Genomic DNA, 14,515 nt, shown 5'->3' with positions numbered 1-14,515 from the left:
GGGATAGACTCCTAATTAGTAAAGATTTCTCCCAAAGAAGATGTATATTAAAAAGCTATTTTGAAGATAAATAGTAAATCCTAAAATTCTAAATACATTGGAATTTAATTGTCCAAGCATAGTATTATTTTATTTTAGACCCAATTTCTAAGCAAATAAAATTAAATTATAAAACTTTAAAGTGAAATATAACAAGCCCCTTTTAACCCCAACTTCATGCTGTGACGGAGGGAATGACAAATCTGTTTATTATGATTCCGATTCAAGTTAATAAGAAAAAGAACAAAGTTAAGTGAGCCTGAAAAAAAATCTCATTTAAAAATTCTGATTTGATTCATGGTCTCTAATTTGATTTAAAACCATGAAGACAATTAAGCCCATTTTATAGAAAAAATATCCAAATCTTCTGAAAATCTTACCAGTATTAAATACCATTTCTCAGGAAGCTTTGGATCTTTAATACTGCTCACTATTCTAAAAATCTAGTTTATCCATAAATAATGGTAAGTTTTCATTCTGTTTTTCTCGTGTATTTTAAAATACCTCCCAGAATCATTCTGAAACACATAGACACATACATACAAATATGATTAAGCATACATATTTCTAATGTCAAATCAGAAGATTTTATCTTCTAAACCTAAAAGGTTGGCGGAGCATGGAAAGGTAACAATGATAGTGTTCTCTTGTTCCCAAGTTTAAGAGTTAGTTTGTTTTTATCACTAGTAATGTTGTGTTACGAAAATCCCTAAGAAAAAAATAATCTTCAGATATAGTGAGGGGAAAAAAACTCACTGGGCTAAAAATACAGTATCTATTCAGGGACAATTTGTTGATTTTTTACTGTTACTAAGTAAGGATGGGGTAGAGAGTTCCTCTAGATGATGAATACAAAGACTTGATAAAAACATTGTGCAAAACCCAGGTTAGATCTAGACAGTCACTAATTCCCTATATTAAAGTAATCCAATTTGCTACGGTTTAACTCTAACAAATTAATTTAAAAAATCAATTCAAAAGACTTGTTTCATTAATAAGGCAGTAGAACAGAGATTAAGCTTCAAAGTTAAAATATAAGTAAAATGCTCAGCAAACTGCCTCCCCCAATAAACAATCCATTTCCCCTCCCCCTTCTCCTCCTTCCCCTCCTTCTTCCCCTTCTTCCCCTCCTTCCTCTTTCCGGTTCCTCCCCTTTTTCCCCTTCCCCTCACTATCACAAAGGCAGTCGCAAAGCACAATGTGTCAGGGTGTTAAGAACAACACTGTCCAACTCAGAGACCAGCAGAGGATGTAAGTGGGCCAGAATTTTTATCTTACTTATCTAGTTTACTGACCTCAAAGACCCTGAGCCAGTTCTGATCAAAAATGTTTCTTTATTTTGTCTGTTACTTCCACTCTACCAATGAATTGAGAATGGGATGTAGCAGTGTTACTCTGAAGTTGGCTGTTTACTCTTTTACTTCACATCAGTGTCCTGCCACCCTTACACTTGTCTATGGTATTAATATGTCTCCCAAAGTTAATGTTAGAAAATTAATCCCAAAATTCATATGTTGATTGTAATTAGAGGTAGGACCCCTGAGAGCTAATTAGAATTAGATGAAGTCATGAGTGTGGGTCCCCATCATGGCATTTTGACTTTATAAGCAGAGGAAGAAAGACACTTGTTCCATCTTGGTTCCCTAAGACCTCTGCCGTGTTATGGTACAGTAAGGCCTTTACCAGAGCCCAGTAGCTGGAATTCTGTTCTTGGACTCCCCACACCTCCAGAATCAAGCTCTTAGACTTCCCAGCCACCAAAACCAGGATCCAAATAAACCTCTATTCGTTATAAGCAGGTATTTTGTTATAGCAACATGAATATAGACACTGTCCCATACACCAGACCTGACCCCTCAATGTCAGTTCCTGGTAGAAAGCCACATACACAGATTTGGCTCAAAATAAGAGTCACAAGCTTAGAAAATAAACTTCTAGCATTCATAAATTGTGTTCAAGAAAATATAGAAAATAATTTGTCTAATGTCAGTTTAGAAATACCAACATGCAACTTGTTTTATCTTTTTCAAAATAAATCTTTGCTTTTTCATTATGTGTAGGCAAAAGATGAGTACAAATATCAAAAGAAAAGCCAAAAGTTCTTCAACCTTTCTATACAACAACTAGTCCGAGCACAATATAAAATCATGAACTACTATTTATAAAATCAATGGTTTTAGATGTGTACTATTTGGAGATTTTCATTTTTGGCAACATGATGAAACTCTCCCCCGAAAGACATCAAGAAAAATTGATAAGATGTAGTCAAAAATTTTTCAATAATTAAATACATTGCTAATTTTACATGAGAGAATCCCTAGAATCAGAAAGGGGAAATTAGGTGTTCTGGGTTGTGTTATCAACCCAAATAAATTCTATGGTATTGAGTATTATGCTCATACCTGAACAGAAGTATGTCCAGAGCTATAGTACTGAGTGTATGATGCCAATAACTGAACAGAAATGATGTTCAATTAGAACTATTAAAGTTCTATGTAACTCTCTACACCCTCTTTAACAGGACAAGAAAAAATTTGCCCAATAAGACCTAACAAGACAACAATGAAGATTAGTTTAGGCTCTGATCTTTGGGAACAAGGTAAATGGTAAGAGAAAGGAAATTTTAAAAAGAAAAGGAAAAAAAAAGAAGCCCACCACAAAACTTCAAAATGGAATACTTGAATTTATACCACCATAAGTCTCCAAGTCAAGAATTTTTTTAAGATTATGTTTAAATTCAGAATTTCAGAAATCTCCAAAAAAAAGTAATAATACTCCAAAATATTTAAGCATGTTATAAAGGAACTACATCAAAAGATCTGTATAAAAAGCCTAAAATCAGACAGATTTTAGGTAGAATAAAGGTAGTTTGTTAAATTAATGCAAAATAAGAATTTCATAAATGGTGGAACACCTGTGTATTTATACACAGAAAATAAAGTTGGATATATAGTTCATACTGTGCAACATAGTGAATTCCAAGCAGACCAAGCACTTGGAAGCAAAAAATTGAGCCATAGAAGTGTCAGAATAAACCCTGGGAGAATTCTTTTAAAACTTTAGTGAAGATCCTATTCAGCTGTGATATGAAATTCAGCAACTACTGAATTGGCAGATATGAAATTCAGCAACTACTGAATTGGCAAATTCAACTATCTAAATTTTTTAGAATGACTCATATAATGCACCAATAAATAAATGGAAAATTTTTTTAAAAAAACACCAGAAACAGAAAAGAAAAGCAAGTTACTTGCAACTCATCAGATTAGAAGGAAAAGGCAAATGTTCCCCCAAATAAATAATAAATATAAAGGAATATAAGTAAAAAATATAAGGAAAATAGCCCAACATGACAAAGATATCATCAGTTTCCAGAAGAGCCAATATAATAAATAGTTCACCCATCATATGAAAATTGTAAAAGTAAACTCCACTAAGATACTGTTTCCCTCCTATCTAAAAAAATTGGAAAAGATCGAATATTTGAAAAGATGCTGAGTTAGGATAAAAGGTAATATCATGTAGTAAGAAAAAAATATAATTAGCACAACTCAATAGCTACCAAATTTTAAAATTTACACTCTGACTTAGCAATTTCAGTTATAGAAATGTATTCTATAGGCATTTTTTCTTAAATGAAGGGATGTATATACTCCGAAATTTTTCAGTGTCAGAAACATATATATAATTTTGGCTATTGTCTGTTTCAAAAACTAATATCATGAATTTTATACCACTTTAGGAACACCTTGGAAAAATGTGTTTATAAACAGTAGATGTTTTTTCATGTAATTTTTATGACTGCTTTTTTATTATAATTTCAGATATCTTGCATTTTTATGTATGCTACAATTCACTTGGCGAAGTTTTTGAAGAAAATGTACAAGCAAGCAGAGCACAGTGATGCACATCTATAATCCCAGCATGGAAGACTGAGGCAGAAGGATCACAAGTCCAAGTCCAGCCTTGGCTACTTAGCAAGACTCTGTCCCAAAATAAAAAGTAAAAAGGGCTAGACATGTATTTCAGTGGTGAAGCCTCTAGGTTTGATCCCCAGTACCACCAACAACAAAAACAAAGCAAAATACAAAGAACATATAAATATAAAGAGCAATAATAACTAAGAACTACAAAACGGTGTTTCAGTGAAATATAGGTAAAGAGCTGATATGTGTTTGTCATCAAAAACTTATGAAATCCTAATACTCCCCTTCAAGTGCAACTTTCTTAGATATAACACCTTTAAAATAAATACTGAAAGAAACAAAAGTGAATTGAATATGAAGGTATATAATTAACTGAATATACATACCAATTATAGTAGGATTTGCTGATGTTGGGTGGCAGAAATTAAGTTTATTTCAAAGGCACAGTATCAGTGTTTAATGATTTGTTTAACAAACTCTGAAAGATAATTAGGTTTGTTTTAATGTCTTAGTTATTGATTCCACAACACTGTTCAGTGTGTTGGGTGAAGTGTCTAATGGAGATAGGGAAATTAATGAAGAGGCGGTTGCAGGCCATTGATGCAAAGTGATCAATCTTTTTCTTAGAAGAAAAACACACTAACATGCTTACACCTAACTACCACCAAGATAAAAAGGGATTGCTAGGATAAAAGAACAGTTAAGGGGGGCTTTAGGGAGGATTTATGTATGTAAAACTGAAAAACATACAAGAAAGTATGGCAAAAGTGTTATAATAATGTTAATCCTACCAACTAGTCAGATCTCTCCCGCTATATTTGCAATTTCCATTCCCTAGATTTCCTGATGAGAACCATACTCTGTTTTATTTGTCATAACTACATAAAATTCAAAAGAATCACTAGTCATTTCCAGGTCATAAAAGCAATGAAAAACCACTGGGCAGTAAATCACAAAATGTAACAGAATGCCAGAGCTATAGTTAGTCTTTGAAGGATTCTTTCCAACTCACTGAAAGACAAAACACTCCGTGCTTGGTTTTTAACAAATATACCTGAAGTAATAATATGGCCAACTATTTTTTTCCACTTTTTTGAGTAACCTTATACCAACAGTTACATTACAAAATAATATTTAATTATGTGCTATATACCAGACCATGAGATGGTGAAAAAAGTTTTAGTTTTCTTTTTAAAAATAAATTCTGAAGAATGGGGATCAAGATTAGAGAAAGATCACAGGAGATACCATGAGGACTCATTTCTTAATAGCCTTCTATACTACATCCTTTCCAAAATCCAGTTTTTGAGTTCTGCCTATATCAAGAAGCCATCTTGTACCAATTATAATATGTTCTTGAAACAATTCCTACCCTATAATTAGTGCTTAAATTTATAGGATCGTGGGTCATTTCTTAATTTGTACACACAGTATTTATCTCCATAATATAACCCTGAGAAGTATGACAAGTGGAATATGCACATAGAAGGCCACAGCCACTACCAACACCATCCCCAATATACACACATATTATACTGGACATGACACATATTAAAAAGATGGTCCATATAGATTTATATAGTGTATCAAGTGGCAAATTATGATAGATGACTCGAAAAGATCTAGTAATCTTCAAAAAAATTAGAAAGTTAAAAATAAAGATATCTCCTGTCGAAAGATTATATTGCTTTGGCGATAGATAAAGAACAATAATTAGAATGTTGAAGTGCTACAGGAAATACTTTACAGTCAGGTAAAGAGGAATGGCATTGTGGTATGTATCTGGGGTTGGTGGTAATTAAAATTTCTGGCCATGCACGTGCTTGTGTGTGCACATGTATTGCGAAGAAGTCAAAACAAAACACAGATTCAGTGGAAACATAATAATTTATACTTTGAATATATATAATCCAGTGCTCTCATTTTAAAAATGTGTGTCAAATCAACAGATTCCAAACAAAACTTAGCACCACTCTCATCAGTATCTGTACCTTTCAATCATCCTCTTGCTTCCTCTCTACACATGCCCTTCAAATCAAATTGATAATCAGTCAAGACAGTTGGGTGTACCTCCGACTCCTTCCACATGGGTTTTCAGCACTGCTTTCAAGAAACATGTCACAAAAGAATATCAAATAATCTTAAAATAATCTTAAAAATTTTAAGAACCTATAACTTCACAGGGAAGAATCTGAAAAATAACCCTCTCTATTGTCCCTCTAGGGTTTAAAAAATCTATTTCATTACAGGTAAAACAAATTTTTATCAATTAAGAAAGAAAATAAATAGCCATTCTTAGTTAACTATCCCATTCCCTTACACCTGTACCACTCTATTCATAACCTTTTATAATTCTTGTTTTATTATATCTTTTATTACCTTATATCTTGTGAAAATGCTCAGATATTCAACATTGTCATTGTGACCAAAACATTTGACAAAAACAATTTTCCCACCTCTTCTCATCAATAGAACATGGCAACAGTGACTGGATGCTACTCCCATGACTAGGTTACATTATATGACTAAGGTGATAACTGATTGTGTTATGTTTTAACATATGACCCCATCTTATTAGCACACAGGAGCTACAGAATCTCTTTTAGCCTTAATGTTGTAAGCAGCCATGGTGGAGAAGCTCACATGGTCTCTACGTGGTACGACTGCAGTTCAGGCTACCTTAACAAAAATACTACACACTCAGTAGTTAAACAACAGAAATTTATTTCTGATTTCTGAAACTGGGAAGTTCAATATCAAGGTGCCTTCCAATTAGATCCCTGGTGATGGTCTCTTCCTCCTTAGAGATAAGTTTTCTTACTGTATCCTCATATGACCCAGAGAGAGGAGAGAAGAGAGAAGAGAGAGATCATCTTTCTCCTGTCTCTTCTTACAATGGTAATAATCTCATTCAAGAGGGCTTTGCCTTCATGACCTCATTACCTCCCAGAGGCTCCAACTCTAAATATCTTCAAACTGGGAATTAGGACTCTATTATACAGATTTGGAAGGTACACATTTAATTCATAGAAGATGGCCTTCAACCAAGAGTTCACCCCTCACAAAAGTGGATCCCTAAGTAATACAGCTGCCTAAGAAATACATTCTGCTCCAGTCTAGCCCCAAGATAATAAAGCAAAATGGCTAGCACTTGAAAATATTGTTTTGAGACAATGAGCCCAAGTTCCAGCTATGCTGTACAGACTCCTGACAGAAAGTCTGGTAATACTTTGTCTTAAACTGCTACATTTGTAATATTTTTTTACACAAGGAAACTAATACACTGGCTTAGAATTGTTCTCTAGCTTGATTTTATTTTTCTTTGATGTACTTGGACTAACATAATATGCAGTGCCCTCAATAAACGTTTGCTGAATTACCTGTGATAACCCAGATCTTTATGGATCTCTTATATTTTGATCCTATGATAATGAACAAGCAAATATAAAAAAATTAAAAAAAAACACAAGAGCACTAGAAATTGCCTTTGAAATAGACTCAGCAGGAGCACCTTGTTCTAAAAAGAATGAGAAGCTACAGAATCAAAAATGAGAAAAAAAGTAAAAGAAATGTTCTCATCTTATATAACCCCCACACACTGGTGAAAAAAAAAAGTCCAGAGACAACCAACAAAGTTATTCATTTCCAACTCATGAACATTTATTTCTCAAATCCCCTTACCTAGAAATTACTTTTTAAACAATACACAAATGTTTCCTGCCAAAAGTAGTATCTTAAATTCACTTTCAAAAGTAAAAATGAGAACATGAAATTACCTATTATTATTATTTTACACAAGCTCAATAGATAACAGACTTACATGATATATACCTTCAAGATATAATGAGAACAGAAATGATAAAAATAAAGATTCTTGAATGTTGCAAGGTTCTAAAATATTGCTCCTGGGAAATACTATTCATCTGGTAGACATGACCCTGAGTAACAAAGGTAGCAGAAAACTTGCAATATTAAGTGAAATAATATATTGAAAAAAGGCTGCTGGCAAAGAATCATTTATTTGAAAAGGGAAATAAACTGAAATAGTGGTCAAAAAAATAAATGAAAAGTTCGCTGGAGACAGCATGTGTCTATAGTTGGGTAGCAGGTCTACAGGAAAATTCAAATTCAGTTGTTCTTTCTTGGAACTATGCTTTTTTGTTTGCCTTTGCTATGTTGAATTTTTTTTTATTACAGAGTCATTAGTCTTATTAGGTTGCTTCTGCTGATAACACTTAGGAATTGTAGTTACATTCAAGTAAAGGGACTGATATATTTACTTGCCACAAACAAAACTGGTTTTGGTCAAATCTGGATATAAATTTATTAGAAAGGTCACACACTAGAATCTTCTTAATTTCAAACTATGTTAACAAGGATTTGAAGTGGATTTTACTAAAGTGCACAGAATTTTAAAAAGGAAAAAGAGTACATAAATGTCTTTCTGTATAAGGTAAACAACTCTAGGAATCATTTTGTTTTTATTTTGGGAGTTTCAGACAATAAAGTCTCACAGAAACTAAAGTTTGCGCAAATAACAAAAGAACACATGTCTCATAAGCATGACAACCAGATTTGAGAGAAATGACATATGCGTGAGAGGAAACAATTTGCTGGTATAACCACAAACTTGGTTAGAGAAATAAGATGACTCATCTTTCTTATATATCAAGAAAAAAGGACTAATAAAAATCTAAACGTTTGCTTTAAAGAAAACAAATACGTGACATCTTCAGAGTTACTGTATTGTTAATTTAGTACACTTTAAATTATATAAATTAACTATTACTTGGATATTCCAGACCTACATACTTCTGAGTTTTCTGAAGTAATGATGGGTTCCAACCAATTAGCCACAACAGGACACCCTACTTCCCACACACATCCACATTCTAAATTCTTTTTTTTATTATTTTAAAACAGCATACACACACATACACACACACACACACACACACACACAGAGAAAACCTTACTGAAATAATGCCACATTGGCAATTTCTTCACATCTTTTCTTTTTAAAGCTTCTATGTCTTCCTTTTCATTAATAACTATTTTTAAATATTATTATTTACAAGGTAACACTTCTGTTCATTGTGGTAAGAAATTGTTGATTATACACAGAATGGTTAAATGACCAGTCTCAGTCTCTAACTTTGCTCTTTATTAATTGTGTGTTTTTAATTTAGGAAAGTGTCTAACTTGTATGTGCATATGCAAAAAAATAAGAGGGGACATGATACTGTTTGGGGGGCTGAAGACATTTTAAAGGGGTAAGAAGAATGTAAAAGGCATCTTCACCTAGGAGAAAATGGAAACTGATTTAGTACTACCATTATCAACACAGAAACTAATGCTATCACACATACAGGTTATAAATATTTATATTTTTGTTTTTTCTTACTTTATTCTCACAAAAGGGTACCTGATAAAATTCAGGCATTAAGAGGTGGGGAAATTTGCTAATAATCAGAAAACAGAGTTCACTGTATTCAGGATTCACAGGTCTTCTGATATCTAGTCAAACAGAATTTTCTCTACATATACCTGAGCTGTTTCCAATCTTCGAGTATAACATTTCACATATCTTCCTAAAACACACTAAAAGCATACTCTGAGCTGAAGCTTTAGGAAGGAAAAAAGATAAGCAGACAGCACACAGGTCTCCTTGCGGATTCTACAGTAGTTTACCCATTAACAAAGATGCCATTTCTCTTCACAGGGTAGGCAGCTAAGTAGAGATGAACACTAACTTTTTATTGTATAATAATACTGTTAGAAAACTATGCTTTCATTAAACATCTTCTTAACAAAATTGGAACAATCACACTCTGGCATTCAAAACCCCCATTCTACAATCCAAGTGCATACTCTAATAACTACAGGTTCTCTTTGATGCAGAGGAGATGCACTAACATCTTCTCATCTTGCTCAGCCTGACAATGTGAGAATTGGTACTTGAGCATATCTGCCAACCCAAAGGATTATCTTTTATCAATTTCAGCATATATCTGTCAAAATGATACATCACATAACAACAATATACATTTCCCTCTGTACATACTGCATAGGGATGCAAAAAATGGGAGAAAATTCCTTTATAACCTTGACAAGAAGCTAATTTATAGATCAGACAATATAAGGGTAAATGTAATAAGGTACAGTGAAAAATCATCAACTGAGAAAATGGGACTAGATAGCAATTCCACAGAAGCAATACTATTACTCAAATAAACAGTTCAACCATATTTTTGCCCAATAGAATTAGAAAAAAGACTCATTTCATACAACTTTCCTCATGACTGTTCATTAATCAACAAGAATTTGATTTATTGTAAGCCTGGCACTAGATGTTCCAAATATTTACATCATTAGGAGGTCATTAGAAACATTAGCTCTAGCTAGGCAGGCAGATAACAAGGAAAAAGAGAAGTGCTCAAGGCTGACACAGTCAACTGGAGAACAAAGACAGAAATGTTAAGGTAGTCATTTTAAAAAAGAACATAAATGCAAAAGTAAGTTAGAAAAGGGAATGAACAACACAGTCGGGCTGAAAAATAAAGCTGAACTCCTCTTAGAAAGTCAATATGATCCTCTTCAATATCTATAACATATATTCCACTAACCAACTCTGTATAGGGTATAGTGCTACATCCCAGGATATGAAATTAAAACAGACATTATCTCTGTTCTGTAGTATCCAGCCATAAATTATAAAGAAGTTGAATATACAAATAATAATAATGTGATAAATGTTTCAGGGGTGTGAAATCTGTGCAAGAGCAAAAGAAGGAAACAAATTTAAGATTGCCCATTTCTCACTGGGGTCCCCCCCAAAAAAAAAAATTAATCCCTAATATCCTTACACATCCACTGAAGGTAATGAATTAACTTCTGTTACATGTGTAGGGTGTTAGCATCATGTATCACTCTTCAGAAAAACAGAAAAGTGTCACTCAAATCATTGTCTGAATAACGTTCCAATGAGAAACCCTGGCAGAAAACAAGGACTTCAATCAACTAGTGGGGCTTCATCTGATAAAGACAATAAGGATAAGATATCCCAAAGAAGGAGAACATTTGTCCCCACAAGGAAAAGATATATGCCAAATTTGGAAAATTCTCAGTATTTGGTAGAAATGGAAGCAGAGCTGAGTGACTAAACTATTTAGGAGTGACTAAACTGAAAATAGGCAAACTAGGGGATGAAAAATTGTGTTTTGCATCAAATTATGAGGCACGTAACATGACATGTTAAGGATTTGGGAATTCATACATAAAAAAGGGCAGAGAAATACTATAGAGGTGTGCTCAGATTTCTCCTACAAAGCTTCTTTAGATGGTTCCAATTCACAAAGGCCAAGACTTAACCCTTTTAAAACACTATCATATCCACCACTCAGTAAACAGAAAACTGAATGTTCTATCCAAACTTGAGCCTAATATTTGCCAGTAAGTGGACAGAACTGGACATTATCATGCTAAGTGAAATAAGCAATCCCAACAATCAGAAGCCAAATATTTTCTCTGATATATGGATACTAACACACAGTTAGGGAGAGAGGAAAGAAGAGAAGTTCAATGGACTAGACAAAGGGGAATGAGAGGAAGGAAGGGGGAATGGGAATAGGAAAGACAGTAGAATGAACTGGACATAACATTCCTAAGTTTGTATATGAATACATGACCAGTGAAACTCCAAATCATGTACAACTGCAAGAATGGGATCATAATTAGAATAAGTTATACTCCATATATGTAAAATGTCTAAATACACTTTATTGTCATATATATCTAAAGAGAATTTTTAAAAAACAATTTGAGCCTGAACAATTTTTGAATTTAAAAAATATAACAAGAGGCTGGGATTGTGGCTCAGTGGCAAGCACTTGCTCCTCACATGTAAGGCACTTGGTTCAATCCTCAGACCACATAAAAATAAATAAATGAAATTAAAATATTGTGTTCATATATAACTAAAAATTAAGAAAAAGAAAAGTAAAAGTTGTCATCTACATTTTATCAAAGAATAACAGAACTCAAAAGAAATAACTTAATTTTCAGATTATCTTGGTGATTAGGAGTTGAAAAAGACATTTCCATTACAGTTTTAACAGGTCTTTGATTGAAATACCCATCACAAAGATTATATAGAAAAAAATATAGTAGAAACAATTATTGAAACAGAATGCAAAGGTAAAACTTCAGAAGGCCCAAAATCTTTTTTCCCTGAACACACCTGAGTACTATAACCATTCTTCTCAGAAATCCAATATTCTAACATCCTCAATCCTCTTCTCATTTAAAAAAAAATGCTCTTAATGGAGATTTGACATTCAACTTTAAAAAGTGAAGAAATCTAACACATACTGAAATAGTGGAGAATTAATTTGTACCCTAAATCTGCAAACCTTTAAACAAATCAGGTCCATATTTTGTACTAGCTGAAAAGGGGGAAATATCTAACAGAGTACATTATGGTAAGTCCAATAAGCCAGTAATGAAAAAAAAATAATACTTAATTCTATTGATACGGGATATCGAGAACAGCCAAATTTATAGATAGAGAAAGTAGAACGGTGGCTGTCAAAAGACTGTGGGAAGCTATATATCTGAAAACAAGCATTTTTTTAATGATTATAGAATTTTTTGCAAAATGAAAAAGTTTGGAGATTGGATATATAGATACACACAAACCAAAACACTGTGCACTTAGAAATGGTTAAGATGGGACATTTTATGTTTGTCACAATAAAAATAGGAAACTAAAACTTAAAAAGAAAAAATTAAAAGTTAGAGATCAGAAGAAAATTCATTAAGACTGAAATAGTAAATAACTAAGGAAGTAGTCCAGGTCTCAAGAGGGTGAAATCAAAGGAATACTTATTAAAGACTAAGAGTTTTATAGAATTTTATTCTGTAAGCCTTGAAATGTTTAAGGGGTCAAAACAATGATACAACTGAAATGCTGGTTTAGGTAGATAAATGTGACAGTAAATATTAAAATAGATGGGAGAGCAGGAGGTAGGGACTCAAGTAAGAAAATGTGAAAGAAATTAAAAGAACTCAAAAGATGAGTTCAATGCCTATGTCAAGGTTTCTAATATGGACGAGAGGAAGGATGCATCCTGCATCCTACTCCTTTGTAATCATTACTGAGGAAAGGCTAAGCAAGCAGATAAATTCACAATACACTGCAAAAGGTACAGAGAAGACCCTTTCTGTTACGCTTCAGTCTCAAGGCCATTTAACAGGGATCAAAGAATTGCATTATTTATGACTTTCCTTACTTGAAAAAGTCAGCAAATAGCCACTGTTCTGTTACTTGCTGTTGACCAAGCACAATAGGAATATTGACACTCCCCAGAATTCTACTTGTTACAATAAAGATACAGTTCTCCTTGCAAATTGTATAATAGATGAAATTCTGAAAGGCTTCATAAAGAAAATTATGGAAACTCTACTCACATGTTAAATGTACTAGACAAACCCTATCTTCGATGTAGAGCTCTGTCTCCACAAGTGGATCTTTTTGTAATAGAAGTAATTTATCTGTTATATCTTACAGTGGATTCATTGCATTCATCTCCACTATGGCTTGGGAGAAAGGCTTGGAGTGAGGTAAAAAGAAAGCACCAAATCAGATAAAGGTACTTTTTTACTGTGTTTGCTGCTACAATAAACTACCACTAACTGGTAATTTATAAAGAACAGATTTTTCTCACAGTTCTAAGGACTAGAAAATCCCAGATCAAGACTCCTATATTTGGTGAGTATCTTAATCCATCATAATACAGTGGAAGGCATCACATAGAAAGGAAGTAAGAGAGAAAGATCTTGCTGTGTATTCACAAGAGGGTGCCAAACTCCATGCTGTATCAAGAGCCCACTCCTTCAAAAGAGCATTAATCCATTCATGAGAGGTGCTCAACAACCCAATCACCTTTAACAGGACCAGCCTCACTATATCACTGTTTTCAGGATCACATTTCCAACACATGAACTTTGGGGGACACATTCAAACCATATCAGATATTACAACTATTTTTTCAAACCAAAAAAGGCAACACTAAAAAATGAGATCAGAATTATTTGAAGTATGTTAACAAGAACATAAATTATAATAAAATTTAGATTATTTACACTTTAGTATATTGTTTACAATTTTTAGATAAAAAAGAGTGAAGATGATGTATATGGCTTATATGGGGAAAGTAGCATTTCAAGAGTCAAAAGCAAAAGAGACTCTGAAGTGGCACAATTTTGAACTAGAGTGGGGGAAAAAAAAAAAAACATGCTTGCCAAAGATTCTGAGTACAAGTGAAATGTATTGGTGATCAATGGATACATCCTAATAAACTTTTACAGCATTCTCTAGAAAATGGTCATGTCATTAAGCAAGACAAAGATCAGGAGAGCCAATAAATTCTGTTCGGGCACATGCTAGTCAAGGTGCAATGCATTTGAAAATAAGGGGAAGGAGAAAGCCACAACAAATAACAAATTTTATGTCATCTGTGGAGAATGAAATCAATTTTGATTAATCATGA

At 33.2% G+C, this 14,515-nt stretch overlaps 1 protein-coding gene across 1 annotated transcript in view; it reads right to left on the bottom strand.

Annotated features, from left to right (window-relative positions):
- Ddx10 (DEAD-box helicase 10) overlaps positions 1-14,515 on the bottom strand; it is a 269,786-nt gene that overhangs the window by 113,708 nt on the left and 141,563 nt on the right. The gene's annotated exons all lie outside the window — the stretch shown is intronic.

This window comes from Urocitellus parryii, chromosome 4 (genome assembly GCF_045843805.1).
Source record: "Urocitellus parryii isolate mUroPar1 chromosome 4, mUroPar1.hap1, whole genome shotgun sequence".
Classification (NCBI taxonomy): Eukaryota; Metazoa; Chordata; class Mammalia; order Rodentia; family Sciuridae; genus Urocitellus; species Urocitellus parryii.
Note: the sequence above shows the minus strand (reverse complement) of the source record. Positions and strands in the feature narration are given on the sequence as shown.